The sequence below is a fragment of the Lagopus leucura genome, unplaced genomic scaffold (assembly GCF_019238085.1).
Source record: "Lagopus leucura isolate 7727_CA_CO unplaced genomic scaffold, USGS_WTPT01 Super-Scaffold_100035, whole genome shotgun sequence".
In the NCBI taxonomy this organism is placed as follows: Eukaryota; Metazoa; Chordata; class Aves; order Galliformes; family Phasianidae; genus Lagopus; species Lagopus leucura.
The window spans coordinates 2,409,648-2,425,698 of NW_024962284.1; the positions used below are offsets into that span (position 1 = coordinate 2,409,648).

The following is a 16,051-nucleotide window of genomic DNA, read 5'->3' on the forward strand; positions in this document are numbered from 1 at the left end:
AAAAAGCTCAGGGCAAGGCATCGGTTCAGAGTGTCACGACAAGGAGGGAGAGGCTGAAACTTGTATAGGTGTAAAGGCATCCAAGACTTTGCACAGGAGGGACAACTCCTGCACTCAGCTTTCAGTAACCTCGTCTGTAACCCCTGATCTCTCCAAAAGAGAACCAAGGAAGCATAGAATTGCTCAGGTTGGAAAAGATCGAGTCCAACCACGACCTAAGCATACTACCCTAAGTCTAACAACCCTCTGCTAAATCTCGTCCCTGAGCGCCGCATCCAAACGGTCTTTAAACATATCCAGGGATGGTGAATGTATTATATATATAGCAAGAGAAGGGGTTACAGAGAGGCCGGAGAAAGCAGAGCTCGATATCAGAGGACGTCGGACCCGAGCCGCCTCATCGCGCCCGGCCCCGCCGCCATTCCTCCTGCCGCCCCGCCCGTTCCCACAGCAACGGCGGCGGCTGCGGGGCGGACCGAGCCGCGCTGAGGCGGGCCGTGCAGCCGGGTTCCCGCCTCCTGCCACCGCCCCGCATCCAGCGGACTGGGAGCCGGCGGGCTGCCGAGCGCCAAGATGGTCCATCATTCGGGCTCCATCCAGTCCTTCAGGCAGCAGAAAGGTCGGTGGCAGCCCTCGGGCTCGGGAGCTCCGCTCTGGCGCGGGGGCTGGCGGCGTGGGAGCGGGACTGCGGGCTGGTGCATGTCGTCGGCACGCAGGATTTGCTTCCCGACGCGTACGAAGGTGCAGCTGTGAGGGGAGGTGGCATAGAGGTGTTGTAGAGCTGTTGCCGTATGCCGTCGTGAGGAAAAAAAAAAAAGATTTCCTTAGCCAACTCGCACTTTTTTACATAATCTTTGAAGTAACGTTTTTTTGTGATTTTTGGTTGTTTTTTTTTTTTTTTTTGTTTCCCCTGTGGTGTTTTATTTCTACTTCTACGCCATCCAACGAGGCGAAATGGAGATTTGCGGCCAGCACATTTCAGCTGTTACCCAGTTCTTTTTCCCCTGATTTCACAGTCTGTGATAACTTGGTCATATGTAACTCATAAGCTTGCTTATTGGATTTTGCCTCATCCAAGTTCTTTTGTTTGAACAGTCAGTGCGAAATCAATAATTCAAAGCGCTTGTTCCATTCAGGTAATCCCATAATAGATGTAGTTCTTCGCTGCAGACGTTTTGCATTTACCTCCTGTCTTGTGTGCAGTAATGAGTGGTGCTGTTACAACTTGTAAGTGGTCTCGTTTGTCAAGAGCAAAGTTAACAGTATAAAAAAAGTCTTCCCCCCCCGCGTATCGTGGATGCTTATAGAAGCATCAAGTTACTTCGAGCCATGGCATAAATCCTCTTTGAAAATTATGACTATTCAAAACCATCTTTTTACATACACAGCAATGATGGGCTGGCTCTAGAGTCCTTGCCACAGCTCTACAAGAGCCATTCTGCTGTTCTGTTAGAATTTGGGGGTAGGGGGAAAGTACCTGAAAACGAACTTCTTAATGTTCAAGTTCAGGTATGCTACTGAATTGCTTCAAACCGAACTGCATGGCAGGGTTTAAGAAATTGTATGCTTGTGGGACTCATGAAACTCCATAATAATCTCATGTTTTGAACCAGTGACATAATGATGAGGAGTTGGTTGTTCTCCTGCCTGCAGAAATCCTGAGAAAGGTGCCCTACCTGCAATAAGGCCTTGAAAAAAATGCTTTTGGAGCAAGAATGTTCCTAGGGAGCTCTGTAGCCTGCATTAGGCTGACTGGGATGTGCATCTCTTTCCTGATCATCTTATCTACTGTTCTGAATGTACCTAAGGGAGTTGAGTCTTGGCTTTTTCTCAACTTACTGCTTCTGGGCATGGGGCAGGACAGCTTGAAATTGTGGGCAAAAGGCTGCAGAAAAACCAAGCAACCATGAATCACGGTTAAGAAATCCTGATCTAATCACAGGGAATTGAAGTAGAGAATCCAGCACCCTGTTGTTGGTGAGCACTGATCTCTCAGCGGCAGAGCATCGTGGCGTTATCTTTAGTTTCCTCAAATTTGGTATTTTGTGTCATTCTCCTGATTTCAGTTAGTGTTTTTTTGAACTTACAATAGCTGAGATGTTGACCGAATGCACAATTTTCTTTTGTAGATGCTCTCAAAGCACTGCCTTACATTCCCTATTTTAGAGACACAGTGGTAATCCTCATGAAATGTCCAGCTGCCCATCACAGCTGTTCCTTGCATGCTTCACTTGTGTTAAGTCTGAGCTTCATTTCTTTTGGGGAATTGGAAGGGAATTATTTTGAGGTAGATTCACAATCCAATAGGAAAGATGTAAAGCAATAAAAGTAATGGTTCATGAAAAAAGTAGATATTTTATGCTTTAATTTTTAATACAGAGATTGTATACCTGCTGCCAGATAAGGTAATATTCAGAGATGTAATGTTTATGATCAAGATGGAATGGATTAGGGAACATTTTGTTTTCCTACTCTGAGCACTTTTCTGCAGCTGAGAAGACAAGTAGCAGTGTTTGTACCAATGCCAGCTTTCCAAGGCTTGGAAAACACTGGAGCAGGTTATCCAGCCTCTTGGGTTTAGGGATGTCCTCAACAGTGAGAAAAATATCGAAACAACTGCATTTATACACCAAGGATTTGTTTCTGGGTGGAGTTTGTTTTCTTTCTTTTTCTCTTCCCCTCTTGATAGAGTGAGGAGATGTTTGCCGTGGGAGTGACAGCATGGTTTTGCCAGTTGTAATGTGACAGCATGGTTTTGTCTTGCTCCTTCTTCAGGTCGTGTCCTCTTCACGAGGAGTGAAACCCATCGTTTTCGGAAGCAGCACTATAGCACAACGTGCTGTTAGAAAAAGGCACTCAGAGATTTGAAAGAAGTGTCTCATTCTACTTTATCTTCAGTTTGTTGCTCCCTTGTTTCGACCTGAAGGTATCCCTATAAAAAGAGCAGTGTCCTGGAGGTAGACTAATCCACGTCTGCACAGTAGTGCATTAGATCTGTTGAGCCATCTGTAGAGTATTTGGTTGCTATTTTTAACTTCTGTTGTGGCAGGAGCTGCTTTTTTCTGAAATTACTTTCCTCAGTAATATTCTCAAAGATTTTTTATTACGTTTTATTATATATGTTCATATATAATATATGTTCAAGTCATATATAATATATGTTCAACTACGTTGCACCTCTCTCTCTTCAGAAGGCGATTGAAACTATGGTCTCTTAAGAATTGCATCAGAGGGAAAAAGAAAGAAATGTTTCTCATTTCTTTGGAACAGAAAAAAAATCTCTGTCCTCCAATACCAAGATATGGTCTTGCTTAAAACTAATGATTAATGAACAATTATCCAGAAGGGACAGATAAGAATGAGACAGTGTTGCTGAAGACCAAGATGATCTCTGTGAACAATTTGTGTCTGAATAATTCCAGGGCAAAGCACTTGGCTGGGATTTGGTAGTTGATCTCAGTCATGATGGAATGATGCTCTTTTAAATGAAGGGCATAAAAGTATACAGTGGCCTTATAGTAGAATTTGTGGTGTTTGGAATGGATACAGGAGTGGTGCAAAGCAGTGGCAGTGCCTGTTTCATTAGGAAGCTTTTCTGGAAGATGATATGCTTCAGTAGGAAAGGCAGCCTGGGGTTTGGAAGAGGCAGGTGCTTTGCAGTGAGTGGGCTGTTTCTGGCCTGACAGAAGCTCAAACCTACGTTTTGGGTGTAGGTCAAGGCAATAATGATGCTTTAAAATTTAATACTTGCATCTTTAGTCCTGATATACAGACTGCAATTTCCTGCACGCTCTGCTGGGTGCTCTTATTGCCTGTTGTTGTTGTTGTTGTTTTAATACCTTTATCAAAGCCTTTTACAGAAAGAGTATAAGGCTGGGAGAAATAGAAGAGAATACATTCACACTGTAAACAGAGCTGCTTTTAGCACTGCATATGAGTTTTAAGAACACAAACTGCAGACTAAAATCCACCGCCTGGCTTGAGGTGCTTCTCATCCACTGTTCATCACTGTTCAAGTTGTGTAACAGCACAGGAAGGCTTTCAGCAACTTCAGAGCGCGCTGTGTCTGTTCTTTGTGCTGATTTAGCTCCTCGGGGGACTCATCCTGAAGTCGCCTGCCTTCTGAGCACATCAGGTATTCCTACAGATGATATGCTCATGGAACCGATCAGTGACAACATTTTGTATCTCTCTTATGTTAGCGTGCTGAAGTTGTAGTGTGGATTGGATGGTTTGAGGGCTGGGTTGAGTGATGTTTTGACAGCTGGAGTTGTGATCTTAGTGGTCTTTCCAATCTTAATGATTCTGTGATCTCTGTCGAGCTGCAGTCCTTCTCCCTGCATGGTAGCACTTGTTGCCTCATTTACTGCCCCCTGCAAATGCCTTCAAGCTTTGTAGTGGAGTGGAACTTTTCTGCTGTCATTATATTTTACAGTAATTTTAAGATCTACATGACCCAAATTCTTTATAGAATAACTTGTGAATTTAATTTGCATTCAAGTTATGACTTTAAATGAGGGTTTGTAAAGATTACATTTTTTTAAATATAACTTCCTCTGGAGTTTTCAGTATTCAGAAACTTGGGCTTCTAATTAAGATTGTCATGTGTAATTCTCCAAGGAAGTTTGACACTTCAGTGGCACTGGTGGACCCACTGCAATTAGTAATCCAAAGAGGTTGCTGAAATTACTAGAAATGCAATTCTGTCCTTGGCAAATTCATAAGAAATGGTGACTTTTATACGTTGTTCTCAGGCACAGACAGAACAAGTTTTCACATCCGTGTGAGGAAAAGCATTTCTATGGCTCAGCTCTTTCATTTCCATTCCAAGTAGCAAATTAGCATCTACAGAAAATTTCAAAGCTGTCCTCTTCCTGACTCTGAAAGCTGGGAGCAGCACAGCTATTAACACCCTCCCTTAAAACGATACCGTTTTCAAGCTGTGCCATTTATAATGCTCTAGTGGAGCACTGAAATGCAAGGCCCTATTTTTGTTAACATTTACTCTGGAATGTATTTTCTCTCCTATTTATTGTCTGGTACTGCTACACAGTGTAAGGTGCACTTCATCTTTTTCAGTCAGACATCTTAGAATGGCTCGTAAGATGTATTTTTATACCGGATTGTATTGTTGTGAGATATTTAACCTTCTGTTATGCTGATGCGTGAGTGTTGTAGAAACCTTGTTACTATATTTTTCTTCTCTGAACAAATACATAGAATGAGATGGATGTCATCTACCTGGACTTCTGCAAGGCCTTTGGCATAGTCCCCCACCACATGTTTCTCTCTAAATTGGAGAGGTATTGATTTGAAGGATGGTTCAGTGGATTGAGAATTGGCTGGCCGGACGCAGCCAAAGGGTTGTGATCAATGGCTCTGCATCAGGGTGGAGGCCTGTCACAAGCGGTGTCCCTCAGGGGTCGGTCTTGGGACCGGTGCTCTTCAACATCTCCATCAACGACACAGATGATGGCATCGAGTGCGCCCTCAGCACGTCTGTGGTTTTATTTAGAATTCTTATTTTATTATTTGTGTTTCATTGAATATCACCACAAAATTACCACCACCAGTTCTGCCTTCATATTTAGGTTGGTTCATTCTGCTTTTTTCCTTTTTGAAATCTACTATATCCTCATATTATAGATCATATACATGATATATGAAACAAACGAGAGTGTGGATTAAACACAGTGTTTGTAACAATGTTGTAATATGCTGGACTTGTTAAATCAACATTTTACAATTAAGTAGACTTTATGATTTCAGACATGAGAAATGGAATGGTTGCCACAGTAGGGAGCACCCAGAGACCCAGGTCCCAAGCTCTGCAGCCTGCAAAGTAGCAACAAAGTAATGATGTCTTTTTCACTGAAAAATAAGGGAAATAACAGAAACCAAGTGAAATCCAAATTGGTTGAGCTACAGGAAGGTCTCCAATTGTCTGTTTGGACCTATCTATGGCAGAGATGGTGGCTGTGTTGTCTTGACTCAGACACTCAATGAGGTTTTCAGAAAGCGTGATACATATACAGCATAACCCCGCGCACAAATCTTATATTTCCTTCATCAAGCATTTAATAGTATATTCAGTTCTATACATCGTAAAACATATATTGTGATAGATTATTTATTGAAGACGAGTGTAACTTCAAAACTAAGCTACAGCATGTAGCAATATATTTTAACAACTGTAACAACTCAATGCGTGCAAATTCATCACTGTTCGCTCAGAATGAGATTCTGTGTCTACCTCAGTTTGAGTTATCATCTGTCTTATGAAGACTTGAAGCCAGTGTGGCTGAAGTGAGGAGTCGTTCAGCTGACTGCTGAGGTCACAGCTTCATTCTCGATTCATCTACTATAAATGGGACTTTGAAGAAGCTAATATCTTGATTATGCTTTTTGGTTACCTCCAATATGCAAACATCAGGGAAAAACAACATTCGTGAGTGACTCTTTGGTCTGTTTAAAGGTAGGATCCCTTGAAAAAGCAGAAGCCATGGAAGCGTGCTGATTTAGCTTCCAGTGTAGGCAAGGGAATGTGTCTTGAAGAGTAAACCATATGGAGATTGTCTCCAGAAATCACTTCTCAACAGCAACATGCCCCCGCATGGTGTTTGTTTTTTCATTAGTAACGGCACAGAACAGGAAGGTGAATGGGTTTTCCTGCTTCTGGGCTGCAGTTCTTTCTGGATTTCAGTGTAGCGCTGGTTACTCCAAGAGCATGCGTCACCAGAAGAAAGTAGAGCACTCACAGATCTTCACTGAAAAATTCATCCTTGTATCACAGTTAGTAGTCATTTATGCTCCAGATAACCGTTGTGATGATGGCAAGCTTGTGAGCTGGAAAGTGTTTGAAATGTCAATGCTTGTGTGAGTTATTAGTGTCACCCTTGCTCAAAAGAAGTTACTTATTCCTTACTACTCTTTTGTTTGCTGAGTAACTTCCTCAGTATGTCTTTCTAACCCAGAAGGTGTGATATGTGCCAAGTTTGCCTTTTTTTTTCCTTCTGCTTTATTAAACCAGTGCATGGTTTAAATAGCCAATTTCATGAATCACACTTTGAGGAAAAAAAAAAACTATTTTCCTTCTTATCTCCTTGCTACTGTGCGGCAGTCCATTACTTTTCTTTTCTGTGAAGTCATTCAAGAAGGAATTTCATGATATGAAAAAACTGCAACAAAAGAGCAAAGGGAGTTAAGCAGTGAAACAGTAGACAAAGCAGGCGATCATAAGTCCAAAATTCATGAATGTATTGAGTGGCTATGGGGAGGAAGTTTTAAAGCAACTAAGAGTAAATAAAAGAGAATGTAGAAAGATGAGTAATGATGCAGAGAGACAGGAGTGGTAGGTGGATAGACAGACAGATATATAAAATAATGCCAAGTCCTGCATACAGACAGAGCATCTTGAACTGTGTGTACTGTAGTGCTATTGATTTCCAAGTCAGTTGCTGAAAGAAAGGTGACAAAGGAACAGACAGAAGCAGTTAGCCTTCAGCTTTTAAAGATTACTCCACTAGGATGTGAAAAGCACTGAATGCAACTTCGCATAGAGCCAAGTACAGAATCACAGAATCACAGAGTTGTAGGGGTTGGAAGGGACCTCCAGAGATCATCGAGTCCAACCCCCCTGCAGGTACCACGTGAATGTGAAAATGTGTATGTCAGAATGCACTGCAAAAAGCTGGATCTTTCAGCTAAAATTAAAACACAAAACCCGTGTACCTCACTGAAAATGCTTGTGTTTTTCTTGAAATCATGCTTTAAAATGAATCATGGTAAAATATATTTCTGGATTCCGAATTATCTGAGGCTTGGGGGGAGTCCCGTGCAGAAAACTTAGATTCTGTTGATATGTTTAAAGACAAGAGATCAATCTTTATATTAAAAATTGACTTTGAGTGAATGTCACGCATTCAGTAAACATTTGCAGGATCTCTGAGGACTCACTGTTGACTGATCCTTTTGTAGAGGAAGGTTGGCACTTCCAATCTGTCCAGGTGAAATCCCACTCAATACTGCAACACCTGAGGGACTTTGGATTGCTGAATTTTCCAAGATGCAGGCAAGTTTTCTATCAGGATGTTTGATGGCACTTGGATCCCTAATCTGCAGTAATTGGTAGGAGTTATTCTCATAATGCTGTCTAAAAAGTATTGGAATTCAGTGTACTTCAGTACTTAAATCTTTAACAAGCTGACAAAACTATGTCCAGAGCTGCAGGAGATGCTCTGAGATGCGGAGGCAGAGCATCTGAGGATGCTACAACACTTGTTGGTTTGTTTGGCAGTTTGCTTACATTGCAGTAATGAGGTGCTGTTGTCTTTTGGGGAAGCACTGATGCATTGCTCGTGCTGTTGTGGGCTTTCTTTGCACGTAAGCTTGAGTGAAAAAGGAGGAGAAAATTATCAGATGCACAAATGGGAATAAATGAATAATGTACAGGAGCTTAACTGTGTTGCTATTAATAATTCACGTTTTCAGAAACACAGAACTTTGAAGTTGCTGTTTTAGAAATCCAGTATCTAAATAAAATGAAAAACTGAACAGGAAACCAGGCTGTCGTCAGAAGGCACTTGTCATGACTGCTGTCCTGAAAGCCATTTGAGGTTAAAAGTGTTTCATGGTGTCTGATTTGGAAACTGTCTTGAGTATTTGAGGGTAAAATTGAAGAATAACTGTGAGATTTTATGGATGCAGACCACGTGGCAGTCTGACATACCCCACTGATTACAATGGGAATTCAGTGGGTGACTGGGAATTGGATTTGTGGAGGATCTGCTTTTTAGGATATTCTGAAATGAATTTAATGTGCTGTTAGGGATCAGTGCTATAGCTTTCTGTTCATTTTTTTTTTTTTTCCTGCTGTAGGATAGAAGCTTCTCAAACTTTATGTTTTAAATTGAGAAATAAGTATGAGATCGATTGTATACAGCAAACAATGCAGCAGCAAATTACTGTCCATTGCTTAATTAACCAGCAATTATGTTTGTTTCTGGAAGGTTTTCATAGAGCTTTTTGTGACATTTTCAGTAACTGGAGTATTACAAAGTAGAAAGATGAGGATAGGTTTGAAATAAATAGGAGTGGAGCTAAGCAGGTAATAAAAGAAATTCTAATATTTCCTACCAAGTTTTATTTGTTTGTTTTCATGTTTTTTTTGGTTTTTTTTTGCAAAAGAGGATTAAAAAGGAGGGTGATTGAGCACCAGAGCAGGTTGCCTGGAGAGGTTGTGAGGACTCTAGCCCTGACCAGATGTGGTGGTGGGATGACCCAGATGCTCTGTGTGGCCCTTCCCAAGCAGGGGCTCAGGACCACTGACCTCCAGGGGTTCCTTCCAGCCTCTGCCATTCCGTGGTCATCGTCAGCTAAGCTTTAACTTTGAACGCACGTGTTATTAATGAATCTATTTATATTACTGATATACTTCCTTTTTGTCGATAACTAAGAAGTCTGGCTATGAGTTATACTTTATCCTAAATTACTTTGGAATATTTATTTGTTAATATCTTTTCTTAATTTTGTTTCCTTTTCATTATCTTCGTACATTGGGTTTCTGAAAAAAAAAAAATAAATAAAATCATATGCTTTGGAGATGGGAGAACAAGAGAGATTCTCAGATAACTCACATGACTAGTTAACCAGCAGTGACATTAATGCCAAATGCTTGTCGTAGATCTGTACTGAGGAGGGTGCAAAGGCAAGCTAGGGCAATGCAGAGCACTTGACAGCAGCACTAACTACTTGTTTGGCAATGGATGCTCCACAGACAAATGCCAAGCAGAGGTACCTGGGCTCTCTGATAGAGCCAACAGTCCTAGTGACCAGAAGTGAGGTCTGTCTGGCATCTGCCAGGTTGTTTGCCATCTTGGTCCATGCCTGTAGTTGTATGTCCAGTTGTGGTGTGGTGACTCTGGAGTGAGTAATGGGCCACAGCTTTGGCATCTGAGAAAGGCCTTGAGAAGCATGTTTACAAGCACTAATTTCTGTCTGAGGTTAACCAGCTCTACTACAGTCCTACAGTTGTTTAAAATTCTTTGAGAGTAGCCCTGGGTTGCTCTGCCCTGAAAGTCTTGTAATAAAAAGAACAAGCATCTTTGGTGTGGACGGTCAGTCAGAAGTATTAGACATATGACTTCTTGACAAGGCACTATGTAAAGTTCCAAGAAAAAGAGAGAAAAACTGAGGAACAACTAGAAACAGGAAACTGCTTTGTGCTATCTGCTTACCAGATTTCATTTTTCAAACACATGATGTCTGTGGCTCATTAAAATGGACAGCCTTTTTAATACACTGAGCAGTAGAGAGGATATTTTCCAAACCAAGAGAGTTTTATACAGCTCTTCTGTTCAGCTCTGTTATATTCTAGGCAGGCATGTTGATATGCCACATAAGATCAGAAGTGCAGGGATGTCTTCAGCTTTTCCTTTTGGAATGTAGAACCATTGATTCAAAGGAGCAAAACTCATAAGGTAAAATTCTTCAAAAAGGCAATAGAAGAAGTAGAACTGTGATATCTGTCCATGAATTAGGGCAATAAATAAATAAATAAAGATGGCTTTTGAAGTTTAGAGTCCATCAATAGGACCAAAACCAAGAAGCCTGTGCTTATGGATTTTTTAAAATTCTACTGTGGAAAAAGTGTTTGAGAAGGAGTAACATTTGCTTTCTCTTCTAAATTTTACCAGCGAATACTGAAGCTGTTCATACTGAGGCTTGCAGAAGACATCAACTGAAAGTGCTGTGCAGAGGTGGAATAATTAGGGTATAATTATTTTAATTTATTTATTTTTTCTGATGCTGATAATTCTTCACTTGTTTCTACTGACAACCACTTGCTTTTTACTGGGGCTTTTAGTAGGCCAGTTTGGAAGGTAGATGAGCGTGAGTGCTCAGAAGAGTTGGTAAAATTTCAAGCAAATTCTGATCCCGTGAACATTTGGATTTCCTGTGGTACAGTCCCCATTTGGAGCATTTCTGACAAGCTTCATTCCTGAGGCTTTCGATTCCTGAACTGGCAACTAGAAGGAATAACATTACTGTAGGATTCCAAGGGTGTTTCTCTCAGCATCTGGGAAATGCTGCGGAAAATGAAGTATTGAACAAAGTTAGGATTTGATGTAGACAAACCCTCTCTCTTTTGCTTTGTACCCTACTTATATATTGTGCTCTCCAATGATGCCTGCAATGGCAGATGTTTGGAATGAAGGAATGAAATATGCACCCCATCAAGGACCGTCAAGGAAGAGCAGACTTCATGACTAGATTTCCTTACCACGCAAATATGTATTTTTGTATGGCTCCTGATTGGTTTATTCCTTGTGACCCAAGTACCTATGTAATTTATTGTGGTCTGCTTTCCTTCCTTCCCATCCTTGCTTTCAGGTTGTAGATGACAAAAGCTTTTCTAGTTTGCCTGTCAGCTTTCCAACACTCTCTGTAGAAGACTGTGCCGTTAAGAGGAGCATCAGAGAGGAATTTATCTGTGCTCCTCAGAGCCCTTCAGGTCTTCCAGAGAGGCAGGGAGAGAATGAGCAGCCAGAAAGAAGGGCAGAGCTTTAGTAGCAGTATCTTACTGTTGGATATGAGAAGCTATTTCTTCCCCTGCACTCATCTGGGGTCCTGACACAGCCCATTTCTGTCTGCTTGGGAGATTGGAGTTCATTACCAGCATGCTCATTAAGCTGCCAAATGTACATTTATATTTTATATGTCCTGTGCATGCATCCGTACCTCAGAGAGAGGAAGCAACCACCAACAGAAAGATGCTGGCCTCTTAAACCATTGGTCTTACATTAATTATGTGAGCATTAATATGCCATGAGGAAGCAAATCGTGACAGCTGAATTCAAAGCACTGGCAGCTTTGTCCAGAATACTTACTAAATTTCGTCAAGAATATCCTCAAAATAAATGCTCTTAGGAGTTATGCGTTTTAGTTTAGAGATTTTTAGCCTTGAATCTCTTCGTTTTAGCTTCACCAAGGTATTTTGCTCTTTTTTCCTCTCTTCATTTAAAATTCACTGTTTTGAGGACTCAAAAGGGGGAGGAACAAAACTCCTTTAGCACAGTTTGCTTTTGCTCATTTCTCCTGTTCATTTTTAATCGCTGTGTTTATGATATAATTTCTTGTAGTTTCCTATAGAAAGATATGTACTGGTATAGTTTTGGTTATAAGCTTTCTTTTCAGTTCTGCATCTCCTTCCATTTCTTCTTGTGATGATCTATCTTCTATAAACATAAGGTCTTCATTATTGATTCTGTTGACATTTCTTGTTATATTTGATAAATAGTTGAATGCTGAAGTCAAGTTTTAAAAAGAATGGAGCTTAGAATTTGACTATCACTATTGGATGAAGATATATTTTATGCTACACAGGAATTGTTCAGTTAGCAATTTTGTAATTTTTTAAAATGTTGATGGAAACGAGTCAGGAAGAAGATGTAAATGTGCATTAGTATGGCAGGCTGTCTCTCAAGGCATTCTGAACATTGCTGGGCAAGCAGATATCCAGATATAAGCGAGCACTTCCTTTTACATTCTCATTAGACAGTGCTTTTTTCTTTTTTGGTTTTTTGTTTTCCATTTTATTTTTTTCTGAAAAGCTGGCTCATGGATAATAATAAAGTTATAAATACCTACTGATGTCCCATAGTGCTAAGGAGTGGTGGAAAATACTGCACTGATGGGGACTGCATCAGCATCTATCAGCATCTATTTACTGTAAAGCTCTATGGTACTGAGAGCAGAATGCTTGTTCTTTGTCCAAGTTTTAAAATGACCAAGTTTTAAAACAACCAGCACTGGTTGTCCAACTCTCTTCAGATCTGTAAGACATACTTTTTCATTTTCCTTTTTTTTTTTTTTTCCACGAGAATTTGTAAATAGTTAAGAACTTGACCAGAAAATATGACAGTCATAGACTGTGGCCAGAAAACATCTTGATATAGTAAATCTTCCCCCCCCCCCCCCAATAATCCAGTAATGTGAATATCCAGTTGGTAAATACTTTATTACACTGTGTTATGGAAGCAGACAGAAATATTAATGGTTCTTATCCAAGAGCTTACATAGAAAAGGAGAAGATCCTCAGCCTGATAGCAGTATCTGTGGGAAAAAAATTTCTCAGTGCTGGAAAAAATTGCTACTTGTCAGAAGAGGAAAATGATGCTTTTATAAAAAATGCCTCATGAGGTTTTATTCTCATAAAGAAATTATTGATTTGCGACCAACTTCCTATTTTTCTGTGATGAAATTCTCTCGGCTTAATACCAGTCTGCCTTGTAAACCCTTGAATAAATAATGCCCAGGAATTAGGCTTTGCATAGGCTTTAGTTTGTAGAAAAAAAGGAGATGTGGAGGCCACATCAGGATATGTGACAACTGCTTAAGGAACAGAGCTGTTGCACAGTCTCACCATTGTAGACAATGAAGAACAAAGGATGCAAAGTCCATTTTCCATAAGTGGTAATTTTTTGCACTTCTCAGTAGATCACTCAGCAATTCCAAGTCTCAATTTGCCTATTTTTAACAGTCTTACAAATCTTTACATTTTTGGCAGAACTCTAAAATAGGAAACTACACTTAACACTAACACAAGGTAAAAATTGCATACTTATCTTTAAAATAAAAGTGCATAAATGCTACAGAACTCTAGACTAAGCTGTCTGACCAGTAGAATATCCCTAACAAACCTTGTGAACATAAAAAGAAATAAAGTTTAGTGGGAGCAGCTCTCCTGTCACCTTGCTGTGTTAACCTTATAGGTGGAGAAGGTGGAGCTTTCTATTTTAATAGGCATAACTCATTGGAAGTCTGGCTAGCAAAGAAGGCTCCTTCTAGGAACCTCTGTGTGTCTGGGTGACAATGATTTCCTTTGCATCCTCTTACTCAAGCAGTAGAAGTTGACTGAAACTCTCATGTCATCACATATCTGCATCTCTCCACCGTTCAAAAGCAGACTCAAATCTTTACCATGTTCAAAAAATTGTATTCTGTTTGTGCTTAGCAAATCATTTCTATGATTTCAAACACAAGAAGATTGTTTTTCCACTACCTTATAGTGTGGTTTTATTTTGTCTTCCTCCTCCAGAAAGAGCTTTCCCTCTGTGCCATAAGAATGCGCTGGAAGCATGAGGGCCTAAAGTCTTCTGTGCTGACCTGGCTGGGATGGTCTCACTGGTCAAAATGGGATGTTTAAGGCCAGTGAAAGACAGCGTGCTGCCTCGTGGTTGTCTTGAGAATTATCATCGTTAAGCTTTTTGTTGAAGCTTTCTTGGATTGAGTCTTCGTACGTTTGCATTCTTTTTCGCTGTGTAGGGATTTGCCTCTTTCAAATAGATTACCAGTGCTGGCAATTTATTTCGTTCTATTCCTGATCCACCTGTTTTCTTTATTTTACACTAAACTGTTATTTGTGACTGGCAACAAGATTGCACAGAAAGAGAAGGCATTGGGACACATTCTCTCCTATTAATTGCTGTTCTTTAAAAATCTAATTTAAAACTATGCTGTAGCATGTCTGGGAAGATTTTTATTTTTTTTAAGTGATCCTCATATGCCAAATATATTTGTTTATGTATATGCAAGTTAAGAATAAGATTGTCTGATACTTCCAGTTCTGAGCATACTGTTGATATATTTTGAAGGCTAGAGATTCATTTAATACTTCACACAAGATTTTGAGGCAATATTTCGGACAATATGCCCAGTGTCAACTAAGCCCCATTATCTTCAAGCAGGGCAACTAATGTCTTTTTTCACCTAGCTGGAGACCTAGGAAACATAACGGCGTATAGAAGGGTGCTATAAATGTTTGCTGTATCATTAGATAAACTTCTGGATCCATTTTTGTTGTCTAAGCAAGTTGTGGTCAAACAGTTGATTTTGGCAGCCAGCTGGACATAATGATTTGTCTGCATTACTGGATCAAAAAAAAGAAGTGAGACTATTTTGAAGTCTTGTTAGCAAATGCTCTCTTCGTGTCTTTTTTAGCATAGATCCTTATTAGGGATAGCTCTCAGGAGGAGAGAGTGCCTGCTGACATGGGGTTATTATATGCCTGGAATTGTATAGACATGAGCTTTTGCTGAGTATTATGGCTATGACCAGTGTGCAGGGATTTAAAAAAAAGATAAAATAAAAAAGGCAGATTTTGGACCAGGAATCCTCAAGGATATTGAAGCATCCTTATTTTTGAGATCCCTTTATGGTTGGTCTCTGAGTAATATGTGTATTAATATATGGATACATTTATTCAGTAGGTGCTAGTCTGGTGTTTAAGGTTTTCCTGAGTCAACATGATGGTCACAACTCTTCACAGTTTCACAGAATCACAGAATCACAGAATTGTAGGGGTTGGAAGGGACCTCCAGAGCTCATCGAGTCCAACCCCCTGCCAAAGCAGGTTCCCTACAGTAGGTCGCACAGGTAGGCATCCAGGCAGGTCTTGAACATCTCCAGAGAAGGAGACTCCACCACCTCCCTGGGCAGCCTGTTCCAGTGCTCCGTCACCTCACTGTAAAGAAGTTCTTGCGCATGTTTGTGCGGAACTTCCTATGCTGCAGTTTCCAGCCATTTCCCCTTGTCCTGTCTCCACTCACCACTGAAAAGAGTCCGGCCTCGCCATTCTGCCCCCCACACCTTAGATATTTATAGACCTGGATCAGGTCCCCTCTCAGTCTTCTTTTCTCAAGGCTGAACAGACCCAGTTCACTCAGCCTTTCCTCATAGGGGAGATGCTCCAGGCCCTTCACCATCTTCGTGGCCCTCCGCTGGACTCTTTCCAAGAGATCCCTGTCTTTTTTGTGCTGGGGAGCCCAGAACTGGACGCAGTACTCCAGATGAGGCCTTACCAGGGCAGAGTAGAGGGGGAGGATCACCTCCCTCGACCTGCTGGCCACGCTCTTTTTAATGCACCCCAGTAAGCCATTGGCCCTCTTGGCCACAAGGGCACACTGCTGGCTCATGGCCGACCTGTCATCCACCAGGACACCCAGGTCCCTTTCCGCAGAGCTCCCCTCCAGCAGGTCATCCCCCAACCTGT

At 40.9% G+C, this 16,051-nt stretch overlaps 1 protein-coding gene across 2 annotated transcripts in view; it reads left to right on the forward strand.

Annotated features, from left to right (window-relative positions):
• Nucleotides 1-577: 577 nt before the first annotated feature.
• The window catches only part of ANO3 (anoctamin 3), a 113,541-nt gene continuing 98,067 nt past the window's right edge, over nt 578-16,051 (forward strand). For both annotated transcript variants that reach the window (XM_042882723.1, XM_042882724.1), the window contains exon 1: nt 578-619. The gene's annotated coding sequence lies outside the window, so the exon portion shown is untranslated. The remainder of the gene's footprint in view (nt 620-16,051) is intronic.